We start from the raw sequence: 13931 nt of genomic DNA on the forward strand, positions 1-13931 counted from the left end.
TCTGACCTATGAGGAGAAGCCAGTAAAGATTCTTGAGTTTGATAGTCGAGTCACTCGCAACAAGGTGATCAAGTTTTGCAAAGTTCAGTGGAGTCATCATACTGAGGAGGAAGCCACCTGGGAGCGAGAAGAGGATATTTGCAAGGACCACCCGCACCTATTTTCTAGCCAACCCGAATCTCGAGGGCGAGATTCATCTTAAGGGGGGTAGGTTTGTAACATCCCAAATTTCCAATTTGGCATGTTATACATAGGTCATCCATGCATATCATATTTTATTGCTTTTTCATTTGCAATCCTCGAAATCCTAAGCAACTCAAGGACCTTCGGAGAGAGTTGGGGATTTTCCAATTTTCATATTTGAATTTTTTATCAAATAGTGAAGACGAGGATTTTGATTCTTAATTATTTCTCTCCGGAAAATATTTCATTTTAAAATAATAGATGAGGGGAGATAATATGACTTCTCCAAAACAATTGAAATATCGGAGGAAAAATGTTAAAATCATTATTTGGATTTTATTTGAGTTTATTCGGAATTTTATTTCCCCTAGAAAAATTTGCATGTTTTAAAAATTGCATTTTAGGGGCCAAGAAAGTTCATCTTGTTCTAAATATTTTATTTAGACGGAGAAAACTTGTTTTGGAATTTTTAGATTTTTATTTATATTTTCTAGGATTTTTCTAGTCGGCGGAATGTTTTAAAAAAAACCCGCGCCCGACTGGGCCAAAGGCCCAGCCGCCCGCCGCCGCCGCCTCCTGCGTGCGCGCGCGCCCCGCTGCCGCTGACCCGAACTCTGGAGTCCGAGCCGGACTCCACCGCCGCGCCTTGCCCCCTCCTCCAAGTCGCGCCGCCCCACCCCCTCTAGCCACCACCACCACCACCGCCGCCGCCGCCGCCGCCTCCCGGAGCCCGGAGCCGAGCCCCGAGTCGCCGCCGCCGCCTCCCGCCGCCACCCCGCGCCCTCCCCAAGCCCCGCCACCCCTCGCCAAGCCGCCGGAGCCGCCCGCCCCGCCGGACGACCTCGCCGGAGGTAGCCACACCCCCCCTCGCCGCCGTTTTTTTTTAAAAATAAACCCCTTCGTTTTTTTTTGAAAAACCCTAGTTCGTTTTTTTATATAGATCGGTTTTATTCTTCGGTTTATTTATTTAGCGAGCGTTCGCTCGTCCGTTCGTTCTGACGAACGTGTTCATCATTTAGTTTCTGTTAACGAACGTTCGTTCGTTTAGCCGTTCGTCGTTTTTCTTTTTATCGGATTTATTCTGCGATTTTTCTGATCGCGATTTCTGATCCGATGTTCAAACCTGTTTATCTTTTCGCTCGTTTATCGGAATCAGGCGATTGAAGCGCCTGGAGTTTCATCTCGAAACCTTCTTTCCGAATAATCAACTCAAACAAGTTTTTATCTCTGTAAAATTTGACCCTAGTTCAGATTAGTTAACAGATCTTGTTTCTTTTGCCGTTTGAGTTTCGTTGCTCCATTTGATTTGATTCTTTTTGCAAACCGGAGTTCTTAAGTTGAACTCTCCAGTCAAAATCTTTTATTTGGACTTCTACTTGTGCATCTTTGATTGTTGCTTATGTATGTTATTGTTTGCTTGCGATAGAATTCCCAGAGTGCGAAGCGTGTTACTACGAGTCTCTAGGATTCACGGATCGTCAGCAAGGCAAGTAACATATTGATCATACTCTTTTCATACCCAGTTTTTATGCATTAGTTTCAATCCTCAAACATTGCATGACTAGGATGCCTTTAATATGTGGGTTTTGGGAAGTAGTTGCTGAGGTAGAACCTATTGCCACGTTTATTATCAAACCCTTGGGAGTTACTTCTACGCGTTGCTTATTTTGCCATGCTATGCTCGTAGACGTGGATTGGGTTTGAGTGATTTTCATGACAGATGTGAGATTGTTAAATTAATGGTTTACTTAAGGTGGCAACTTTAATACACATCTGGGTGGATTGAGGCACCTGGGGTATCTAGTGATTGCTTGTTTTATTTTTGGAAATCCCGGGGTTACCGTGTGATTCTCCTATGGACCGCCACCCAGGCTCAAAGGGAACTGAGTCTTTTCATGCTAGAAACTTCCGTGTGCAGCCGCAAGCTATTATGGGCTCTAGCATAGTTGAGTAAGTTACGTGAAGCTCTTGAAGAGGTGGATCAGCAGGTAGTGGGTTTGTAGGTTTGGTATGGTCTGCCCGTAGTAGAGAGTTAATGTTTCTGAAAGACTGTGTCTCGGTCATCCGTTTCTCAAACATCATGTAGTGCGAGGAATCAGCGGAGGCGATCGAGTCCTGCGGGGAAAAGTGCGCAAACCTCTGCAGAGGTACAATCTAATCATGGTTAGCCGTGTCCCCAGTTATGGACAATTCTGAGTATCTAGTACTTGAGTATTCGCATGTATCTCAACACTTCTAATTAATCTTGCTGGGTTGTTAACTATTTTAATTGGGATCATTGAGTTGGGGTTACCTTCTCAAATGATGTTTCAACCACCATGATAGTTAGATTAAAATTTATTCCTTTGTAGTAGGGAAAAATTGGCTTTTCGCAAAACTGTAACCATAGAGCTTTCCACCAGCCAAATATGCATGTAGTGGTAGTATTATTCTGTTATTGCTCTTTTGTGTTACATTGCCAGCATATTCCATATGCTGACCCATTCTCGGGCTGCAACGTATTATGTTGTAGACTTTTTAGACGAGGAGTAAGGTTCGTAGGTTGTTGTCGTGCAGCTCAGCTATGCCGTTGGAGTTGATGGACTCACTTTATCTTCCAAGCCTTCCATTGTTATCGCATTAGATGGCCTTAAGCCATATTATTGTAATAAGTTCTCTTTTGAGACATTCTATGTAATAAGTGTGTGATTGCTACTCTGTTATAAATCCTTCGAGTATTGTGTGTGTCAGCATTACCGATCCAGGGATGACACGGAAGCACAGAGACTTGACCATCTGAAGTCGGGTCGCTACACATTAGCTTCCTCACTAATTAGTGTAGGCATCATTGGAATTGATTTCAGTGATGAACTATTTTCCAATTCGGGAGAAGGTACTATTACCTCATCAAGTTCTACTTTTCTCCCACTCACTTCTTTCGAGAGAAACTCCTTCTCTAGAAAGGATCCATTAGCAACAAATATTTTGCCTTCGGATCTGTGATTAGAAGGTGTACCCAATAGTCTCCTTTGGGTATCCTATGAAGACGCATTTCTCCGATTTGGGTTTGAGCTTATCAGGTTGAAACTTTTTCACATAAGCATCGCAACTCCAAACTTTAAGAAACGACAGCTTAGGTTTCATGCTAAACCATAGTTCATATGGTGTCGTCTCAACGGATTTAGATGGTGCCCTATTTAAAGTGAATGTAGCTGTCTCTAAGGCAAAACCCCAAAATGATGGTGGTAAATCGGTAAAATACATCATAGATCGCACCATATCCAATAAAGTGCGGTTACGACATTCGGACACACCATAACGCTATGGTGTTCCAGGTGGTGTGAACTGTGAAACTATTCCACATTGTTTCATATGAAGGCCAAACTCATAACTTAAATATTCTCCTCCACGATCAGATCGTAAAAACTTTATTTTCTTGTTACGATGATTCTCCACTTCACTCTGAAATTCTTTGAACTTTTCAAATGTTTCAGACTTGTGTTTCATTAAGTAGATATACTCATATCTGCTCAAATCATCTTGTGAAGGTCGGAAAATAATGATACCTGCCATGAGCATCAACACTCATTGGACCGTATACATCGGTATGTATTATTTCCAACAAGTCAGTAGCTCGTTCCATTGTTCCGGAGAACGGAGTTTCAGTCATCTTGCTTATAAGACACGGTTCGCAAGCATCAAATCATTCATAACCAAGTGATTCCAAAAATCCATCTTTATGGAGTTTTTTCATGTGCTTTACAGCAATATGACCTAAACGGTAGTGCCATAAATAAGTTGCACTTTCATTATCAACTCTGCATCTTTTGGCATCAATATTATGAATATGTGTATCACTACGATCGAGATCCGACAAACTATTTTCATTGGGTGTATGACCAATAAAGGTTTTATTCATGTAAACAGAACAATAATTATTCTCTGACTTTAAATGAATAACCGTATTGCAATAAACATGATCAAATCATATTCATGCTCAACGCAAACACCAAATAAAATTTATTTAGGTTAAACACTAATCCCGAAAGTATAGGGAGTGTGCGATGATGACCATATAAATCTTGGAACCACTTCCAACACACATCGTCACTTCACCCTCAACTAGTCTGTTTATTCTGTAACTCCTATTTCGAGTTACTAATTTTTAGCAACCGAACAAGTATCAAATACCCAGGTATAAGTGCATCTAGTGCCCCTTAGTGATTTTGGTGTATTGAAGACTTATAGGTTAAGGGACTGATGCATTTGTGAGTGTACACAGGTCTATAAGTCTATGAGGAGTTTGATATTTACAAAGAAAGTCGACCCCTAAAAATGAAGTTCTTCGATTGAAGATTTTGGATTTCTGAAGACTTTGAAAGTGAAGAAATTGGTGTGACCTTGAAGACTTGGTAATCATTCGAGGAACATGAAGCATGAAGACTTTAGTGTTTACTATTTCATTTTCTCTTTCCTGAGTCATAGGAAACACCGTACTGTTAAAGGGGATCGAGGAAATACTAAGGAAAAATTTCCATGTGATGCTCAACTCAAAATCCTACACCTACCAATCCTTTCGAGTGAAGCCATTGGAAATCTCGCATAGTTCAGTCATATGCTTCAGTGACAGAGACGAAGTTCTTCTGGTCTCTGAGGAATTTATTCTAACTGAAGAGTTAGGAATTCACCAGTGCGGATTGCCTACAAAGTGAGGAACATGATAGCCCTATGGAATTTGAAACCCAATATTCCGACCATTGCTGTACTACGTGCCAGTTGTCCCAAAATATCTACCCACCTAACGGTCATATCAGACAAGGGCATTTATGTCTTATCATGTCGGGCTACTCCCCGGCTATAAATAGCCGCCCCCTATAACCACTAGCTGGTTGGCTGCTCCGAGAGAAACTGACACTTGTCATTTGAGAGCAACCCATCCTCCGAGGACTTTGAGCGAAAATCATCAAGTGAGGAAATCCCAAACCCAAACCTACAAAACTCCAAGTGATTGAGCATCACTGAAGAGATTGATCCTGCGTGGATCCGACACTTGTTTCCTTTGAAGACTGTGCTTCTTCTAGACGGTTAGACATCAAGGTCTAGAGCATCCAAGAGGAATTGTGGATCACCGAGTGACCGAGTTTGTGAAGGTTCGGAAGTCACCTGAAGACTTACCATGAGTGATTGGGCGAGGTCTGTGTGACCTTAGCTCAAGGAGAATACGGTGAGGACTGTGTGTCCGGGACTGGGTGTCCTCGAGTTGAAATACTCAGCCGCTCCAACTAGATGTACAACTGAGACAACAGTTGCAATTGCTCTACCAAATCATTGTCTTCACCGAGCTAACTGTTTCTATCTCCTCAACTCTTTCATTTCCTCATGTATGTTGTTGTGCGTTTGTTCATATCTGTTTGAAGACTTTGACTGAAGACTTTCTCAATTTCCTCAGTTCTATTTCTTTAGTCTGTTCGTCTTCTTCCTTATGTTATCCTGTGTTTACGCTTTCTGTACTCTGTGCTTGTCTTCTTTTCATCGTGATGACTATGCTTGTGTTCTGTTATGTTCCTTTCTGAGTACTTATTCCACTACAAGTAGTTCTTCATTTAGGAATTTCCTCACTGGCAAATTCCTAAGTGAAGAATTCATATAAATTGCCTATTCACCCCCCCTCTAGTCGATATAATGCACTTTCAATTGGTATCAGAGCAAGGTACTCCCTTGTTCTGTGTGATTTTGGTTTAACCACCTGGAGTTCTAGTTATGTCGACTGCATGACCAAGGAACGTTTCCTGCCCCATCTTTTACAGTCATGAGTATCCTCGGTGGAAGGCCATGATGAAAAAGCGACTCATGGCTATGGACAGCAAACTGTGGACCGTCACCGAGATCGGTCTTACCGATCTATGCAAGATGGCCGAGGCTGATGACATTCGCAAATACACACTACTTAACCTGGCAACAAAGGATGTCATCTGCTCTAGTTTGTCCCGAAATCAGTTCAGGAACGTCATGCATCTCAATCACGCGAAGCTAATCTAGGACCGTCTCTCTGAGGTCTATGAAGGTCATCAAACTCGTCATGATCCTTGGTTTGAGGATTACAAGGAATCTCTCAATGCAATGACATTCGAACCAGAATCATCATCATCTAACCCCTGCCTTATGGCAAACAGTGCTAAGGTAACCGAATGCTACCTATCCGAGTCTAGTGATGATGAATCTGGCGATGAATTTTGACCTAGCTATGTTAAACTTGCTTCCCTTGCCACTAAACAACAAAGAGCTTTGGAAAAAGTTCAATACATGCTAAATAAGAGCGATGATATGTTGGGTGAAGAAATGGATCAGTCAAAAGCCTTGGCTGAAAGTCTTCATGGACTCCATTCCAAGTTTGACGACCTCCAAGGTCATCATAACGCTCTCTTATTTAATCACGAGAAGCTTTCTCTTGAACTTCTTCAAAGAAAGCAAGATCCTGAGAAGCTAAGAGTGAGTTATGAAGATCTTTAGAAGGAGCGCGATTCATTACTTGCTCAACAAATCAGCGCTACTCAGGAAGAATTTATTCCTCCATGTCTGAAGTGCATAGAACGTGGATCTGCTAATTCTTCACCTGAATGTTCAAATGCTTCAAATATTACAAATTCTTCACCTGTCTCTGCTATCACTAATTTCTCATCTGAGGACATTGCTGGTACTACTAATGATGCAGGGCTGAAGGAATTGTACACAATAGGCATGTACAAAAGCCTCAAAGGGCATCAGATTCTTTGTGATGTGCTCAAAAAGCAGATCCTCAACAGAAACCCTGGGAAAGAGGGTATTGCCTCTGAGAGGAAACTCAATGCTGATGGAACATATTGGAAACCTGAGCAGTACCCCAAAACCTCATGGGTTGCTGCAAAAGGACCTCTAGTTGATCCATCCAATCTATCTGGCTTTACATGTGAATCTCCTCATTCTTCTGATGAGTCATTTGACTCCAACTATAAACTGTTCAAAAATCAGAATGGTGAAGTATTTGCTAGATATGTTGGCACTAACTGCAGGAACGGTTCCCCTATGAAGAAAATTTGGGTTCCCAAAAGTTATCTTGAAAGTCTTCAGGTGAATGTCCTCATGACACCACCTGTGAAGAATAGGAACCCCAGATCAAATTCTTCATATGGACCTAATTCTTCATATGGATCAAATTCCTCAAAAGGATCAAAGTCCTCATATGATCGTCATCATGCTAACCCTTCTGTTTCACAGGGTAGAGCTAAGGGCTACGAATATGAGCATTATTCTTCAAATTATTATGTTCATAAGTTCTCAAAGAATTTCTCTGCTTACTCATATGCTTACCCTAACCCCTCTTATGTGAAACGAAGCGGACTAGCTTTGATGCCACCTTTCTCATATGTTGCTCGCAGAGTGATGAACTCTTTGCCACCCCTCCAGATGTGGGTGGTGAAGAAAAAGAACTAATCTCTTTTGCAGGGTCAGGACTCCAGTCGTGCTCAAAACGACTGAAGAATTTGCTGGAGACCTGAACGATGCTGAAAGGATGCATGCTAATCATGAAGAAATGAATTTTCATTTCTCACGTCCTCATACTGATTTATATGTGCTATTGCTGGATGAAATTGAACTGATGATATTGATGTCATATTCTTCACTGATGAAGTATATGAGGTCGTAAGTTGCACTAATTCATCTGTAGGATGATCAGCCCAAAGCAAAGGAGTGGGTCCTTGATAGTGGATGTACGAATCACATGACGGGTGACAAGAATCTATTGATGGATGCTCCTTTATCACCGTCACATCTGAAGCATATCATCTTCGCTGACAGAGGCAAAAGTCAAGTATTGGGTCTAGGTAAGGTTGCGATCTCAAAGGATCGACACATGGACAAAGTCATGCTTATCGAGTCCTTAGGATACAACCTCATGTCTGTCTCAATGCTTTGTGATCTTGATATGGTTGTTGTCTTTGGAAGATATCATTGTGTTGTGATCATGGAAGCTGAACATTCCAAAGTCTTCGAAGGCTTTAGGAGAGGATATATGTATATTGTTGATTTCTCTACAGGACCACAACCAGCCGTGTGCTTACTTGCGAAAGCTTCAGAAGGCTGGCTATGGCATCGATGACTTGGTCATGCTGGCATGAGGAATCTGCACACGCTTGCAAAGAAGAAGCATGTCATTGGCATTGAGAATGTCAAATTCCTCAAGGATCACTTATGCGGAGCTTGTGAAGCTGGAAAGATGACAAAGGCCAAGCATCTAGCGAAGACTGTCATGACTACCACTCGTCCATTTGAATTGCTTCACATGGATCTCTTTGGTCCTAACCACTATTCTGCAATTCTTAATGATGCATCTCAATATGGATTTGTTATTATTGATGATTATTCTCGTTACACATGGGTGCACATTGTCACTTACAAACATGAAGTGCAGGAAGTCTTCAAACGATTTTCCTCGAAGGCTTCAACCAACTTTGGTGTGAAGATCAAGCACATCAGAACTGACAATGGGACCGAGTTCAAGAATTCTGGTCTAGATGGCTATCTTGATGAACTTGGTATTACCCATGAGTTATCTGCTCCTTATACTCCTCAGTAGAATGGCGTCGTGGGGCGCAAGAACAGAACCCTTGCTGGAATGGCTTGCACTATGCTTGATGAATATAAGACGCCTCGTCAGTTCTGGATTGAGGCAATTAATACTGTGTGCCATGTCATCAACCGGGTATATCTTCACAAATTCTTCAACAAAACTGCTTATGAACTCCTCACTGACAAAAAACCAAATGTGAGTTATTTCAAAGTCTTCGGTGTTAAATGTTGGATTAGAGATCCTCATCACACTTCTAAATTCTCACCAAAAGCACATGAAGGTTTTATGCTTGGTTATGGTAAGGACTCGCACACCTACAGAGTATTCAACAACGTTCTTCACAAAGTTGTTGAAATTGTAGATGTGCGGTTCAATGAAACTAATGGCTCACAAAGAGAGCACCTACCTTCTGTGATAGATGAACCAGCACCTGAAGATTCCATAAAGTTCAAGGCTACTGAGGATGTCATTCCTACCAAAGAATCTGCTGAAGAATTCATTCCTGATTGTGATGATCACCGAGCTGGCGCACATGAAGAAAATGGTGCTGAAGAAAATGCTCCTGAAGGGAATGTTGATCAAATTCCTCGAAGACAACCCACTCATCCTCGCACTGCTAACGAATTGCAAATTGAGAAGATCATTGATGACATTGAAGCACCAGGTCCTCTCACTCGCTCAAAATCTTCACATTTATCTAACTTTTGTGGGCACTTTGCTTTTGTCTCTATCTCAGAGCCCACTAAGGTAGATGAAGCATTTCTGGAGCCTGAGTGGATTCAGGCTATGCAAGAAGAATTACATCAGTTCGAGCTCAACAACGTGTGGGAACTGGTCAAACATCCAGATCCTCGCAAGCACAACATCATTGGCACAAAGTGGATCTACCGCAACAAGCAAGATGAAAATGGCCTTGTGGTGAGGAATAAGTCACGGCTTGTAGCTCAAGGCTACACACAGGTTGAAGGAATTGATTTTGATGAAACTTTTGCACCTATTGCTAGACTTGAGGCTATTCGCATATTACTTGCTTACGCTAACCATCATGATATTATCTTACAACAAATGGATGTGAAAAGTGCATTCCTCAATGGTAAGCTTGAGGAAGAAATATATGTTGCTCAACCCCCAGGTTTTGAAGATCCAAAGAATCCCGACAAAGTCTTCAGACTCAACAAGGCCCTGTATGGCCTCAAGTAGGCCCCTCGGGCGTGGTATGACACTTTGAAGGAATTCTTCATGAAGAAAGGCTTCAAACCCGGTTCACTCGACCCAACTCTTTTCACTAAATCTTATGATGGTGAATTGTTTGTGTGCCAAATATATGTTGATGATATTATCTTTGGCTGTACTGACCAACGTTATAGTGATGAATTTGCCTATATGATGTGTGAAGAATATCAAATGTCTATGATGGGAGAATTGAAATTCTTTTTAGGTCTTCAAATTCGTCAATAGCGCAATGGTATATTCATATCGCAGGAGAAATACCTCAAAGAAGTATTGAGGAAATTTGGCATGCAAGATTGCAAAGGGTTAAAATTCCAATGCCCACAAATGGCCATCTATGCACTGATGAAAATGGTCAAGACTTCGATCAAAAGGTATACCGCTCCATGATTGGCTCTTTATTGTACCTATGTGCATCTAGGCCAAATATTATGCTTAGTGTTTGCATGTGTGCCCGATTTCAAGCTACACCGAAGGACTCACACCATAAGGCTGTGAAGCATATTCTTCGATATCTAGCTCACACACCAACACTTGGATTATGGTATCCCAAGGGCTCTTCATTTGATCTCTTTGGATATTCAGACTCTGACTATGTTGGCGATCATGTGGACCGCAAGTCAACATCAGGCACATGCCATTTCCTCGGACGATCTTTAGTCTGTTGGTCCTCGAAGAAACAGAACTATGTATCTCTCTCCACTGCAGAAGCTGAGTACATTGCTGCTGGATCATGTTGTGCTTAATTATTATGGATGAATCAAACTCTCAAGGACTATGGAATCAACGTGAAGAATGTGCCTCTCTATTGCGACAATGAGAGCGCTATCAAGATTTCTTGCAACCCAGTTCAGCACTCGAAGACAAAGCACATCCAGATTTGTCATCATTTTCTTCGTGATCATGTGTTCCAGGGCGATATCTCCATCTGCCATGCAAGAACTGAAGATCAGCTGGCTGATATTTTCACTAAGCCCTTGGATGAGAAGAGATTTAGCAAGTTGCGGTGTGAGCTAAATATCCTAGAATCTTCGAATGTTCTCTGAAATGGACACTCATCCTAAAACTTATGCTGACTTGATGACTTAGATGCGCAACACACGAAGTAACGTTTTTCTTCAATCAATGAAGACTAACCCTCTAAGTGTGAAAAAATTAATGAAGAAATTGACTCTTAGAGCCCTACGACAATTGTACGCAGTGTCTGAAGCCAACTTTCTTATACTGTGGGTTACGCCACCACAAAAGTTGAAAATCTTAAATTTGAGTTTTTTTAGTTTTGAAATTCCTCAATTTTTCAAATTCTTCAACTTGCAATGTCTTCACTATTTCGGTCGTTTGTCTTCAAGTTGCAACTTGCAATATATTTGAGTTTATGTCCTCTACAGCATTCACTTATTGCTAATTCTTCAAGTTGACTTTTTCCATTAAGTGAATGTGATCGGACCCTTCCCCCTCTATGCTAAAGTCAATCTAATCTTTTCACAAATTCTTCATATGCGTTCTGATTTGAAACTCGTTCAAAATCTTCACTGTGTCCTTGACAGCTGAAGAAATTGCGAACGGTAACTTAAAACTTATCTTATCTAAATTTTCGGCTTTGCCGCTCAAATTGTTCCGCTTCTCATGACAAATACTTATCTATTCACCCACGATCCTACATGATTGCCACCTCACAGTACGTGGGTTACACATGTCATGTGAATGAGAAAAGCCAGGGGCACGTTCGTCCGAAATCCTCGGGCGCATAGTTTTTCACTACCGCTATAAATACCCCTGCCTTCTCCTCACTTCATTTTTACTCCGCTCGACCTCTCTCTCCCACTTGAGCTTCCCAAACCTTAGCACCGCCGCTACTTCATCGTCGCCGGTGAGGAAGAGCTTCACTGCCTCGACCTCGTCGCCATCGTACTCGCGCCGGTTGCGGATTTCTTCACTCCGCCGTCGTCGTAGTTATCCTCCTCTACCGAGTTAGGGCGTGGAAGATCTGAACGGACGAACTTCACCTCAACGCTTCCCAGTTCGTCGTGTTCTTCACTTCGGGTAATTAAAAGTTACTTTTATTGCCCGCTTTGATTCATGTGTTTTCCTAAAAATCTTCAAAGGTGTTTATTCTTCAAATCTTCACACACTAGAACACCTCACATGTTATCTGTTCTTGATTCGTTTCTCTAAGCAATGATTTTTTTTCAAGATTCCTCAATTGTGTGGATTTTCAAATCTATACAACTCTGGAACCTAAGATAAAGAATGCTTAGCGAAATTCTTGAAGACTCATCGGTCAAATTCCTCAAACCTATTCTTTTTTGAAAATCTTCTGAGAACGCATATGACCTCTCCAAATTCCTCGCAACTATACTCTGTTCACAGGTACAAATATCCGCTGCTGAATCACTAGGTTCTCATCAACTTAACTCATTTGCAGCGTTCCTCGAAGAAAAGTTGCATACCTCTTCAGAAACTTCAGTTGTTCATCCTCAGCTGAAGAAAATGGCTGACCGTAAGAAACCATAGAAGGGAGGAAAAAGACTTGAGGTCAACACATTGTTTGAAATCCCTGAGGATATTTATGCTGGATACTGCACTCCTGATGAGGCCAAGTTTGGCAAGGAGGACAAGAATCAGCGCAAAGTGCGCATCCAACGTATTGAGAGGAGATGGGTACGAGAATGGAGGGAGTACAGGTATGTTACTCCCAAGTACATGAAGAAATTCGCACTCAACCCTCCATGCTCAAGACCTCCATTGAGACCTGGCCAACTGGCGGATCCCACTAGCCTCAAGCGTGGTGAGGACTATGCTGCTGAATGGGCTAGGCGCCAGGCCAAACTAGCCAAGCAAGCAAAAGAAGCAGTGAGGAAATTCAATGAAGATTATGCTGCTGCTACTAACGCTGCTGAGGCCTCTGGTAGTATGCCCAGGAAGGCTAGGCCAAAGAAGCCTGCCCACAAGTCTAGTGCTTCTCCTTCAATGCCCTCACGGCCAAGCTCCTCAGCAATGCCCTCACGGCCAGCATCTTCAAAGCCCTCACGGCCAATTCCTCAGTCTGCTCCTCCTCCTCCTCCAAAGTTCTCAGCTCCTCCAACAAAGTCTTCGGCTGCTCCAACAAAATCTTCGGCACCTGTGCATCTTGCCACGTGCCAAAGGACTCAAGGCATCTCTATTGCCTCAGGAGCATCTGCTAGCTCCACTGCTGCACCAAGTTCCTCAGCCGGACCATCTCTGCTGAAGAAAAAGACCACTGCAGGACAAGGCCATCGCCCAAGTCCTCACAAGAAGCAGGTTGTCTTCCAAATCCCCTCTGATGACGATGAGGATGATGATGAAGAACTTGCTGAAATCATTAGGGACAGGCAAGCCAGGGCCGCTAGAGCCAAAGGCAGCAATGTGCCACTACTTCTGGATCCCAAGCTGATCCTTGATTTCATTGACTTATGGCACAAGGACCCCACTACACCTTTGCCGGAGATGAACCTCACTCCTGGTCAAAGTCATGTTGTCACTCACTTCATTGAGGAAGAGAAGTGGAAATATGAAGAAGGACGAAGGCTGAAGAAAGCGCAATACAAGAAACAACGCTACCTCAAGGACAATGTCCTCACTCTTACCCCTGAACAAATCATTGATGTACAAGCTGAAATCAAGCAACTGAGTGATGATTTCAATCGGTACCATGCTGATTGGAAGGGAGCAAAGGTTCGGTTTGTCAACTTGACGAAGACTTTCTCTTCAACTGCCTCTGCGCCGGTGCATGTTGAAATTCCTCAGGCTGAAGCATCTGCCCAGCCCACTAAAGAACATGCCAGCACCGCTGATGTTACTATGGCTACTGAAGAAAATAAGAGTACCAGGGATGATGACTCCATTCCAGCTGCTGATGATATTGCCAGGGCATCCACTAGTGATGCGCTTGAAGAAAGTGAACAAGTCA

The sequence above is a fragment of the Triticum aestivum genome, chromosome 6B (genome assembly GCF_018294505.1).
Source record: "Triticum aestivum cultivar Chinese Spring chromosome 6B, IWGSC CS RefSeq v2.1, whole genome shotgun sequence".
Taxonomy (NCBI): Eukaryota; Viridiplantae; Streptophyta; class Magnoliopsida; order Poales; family Poaceae; genus Triticum; species Triticum aestivum.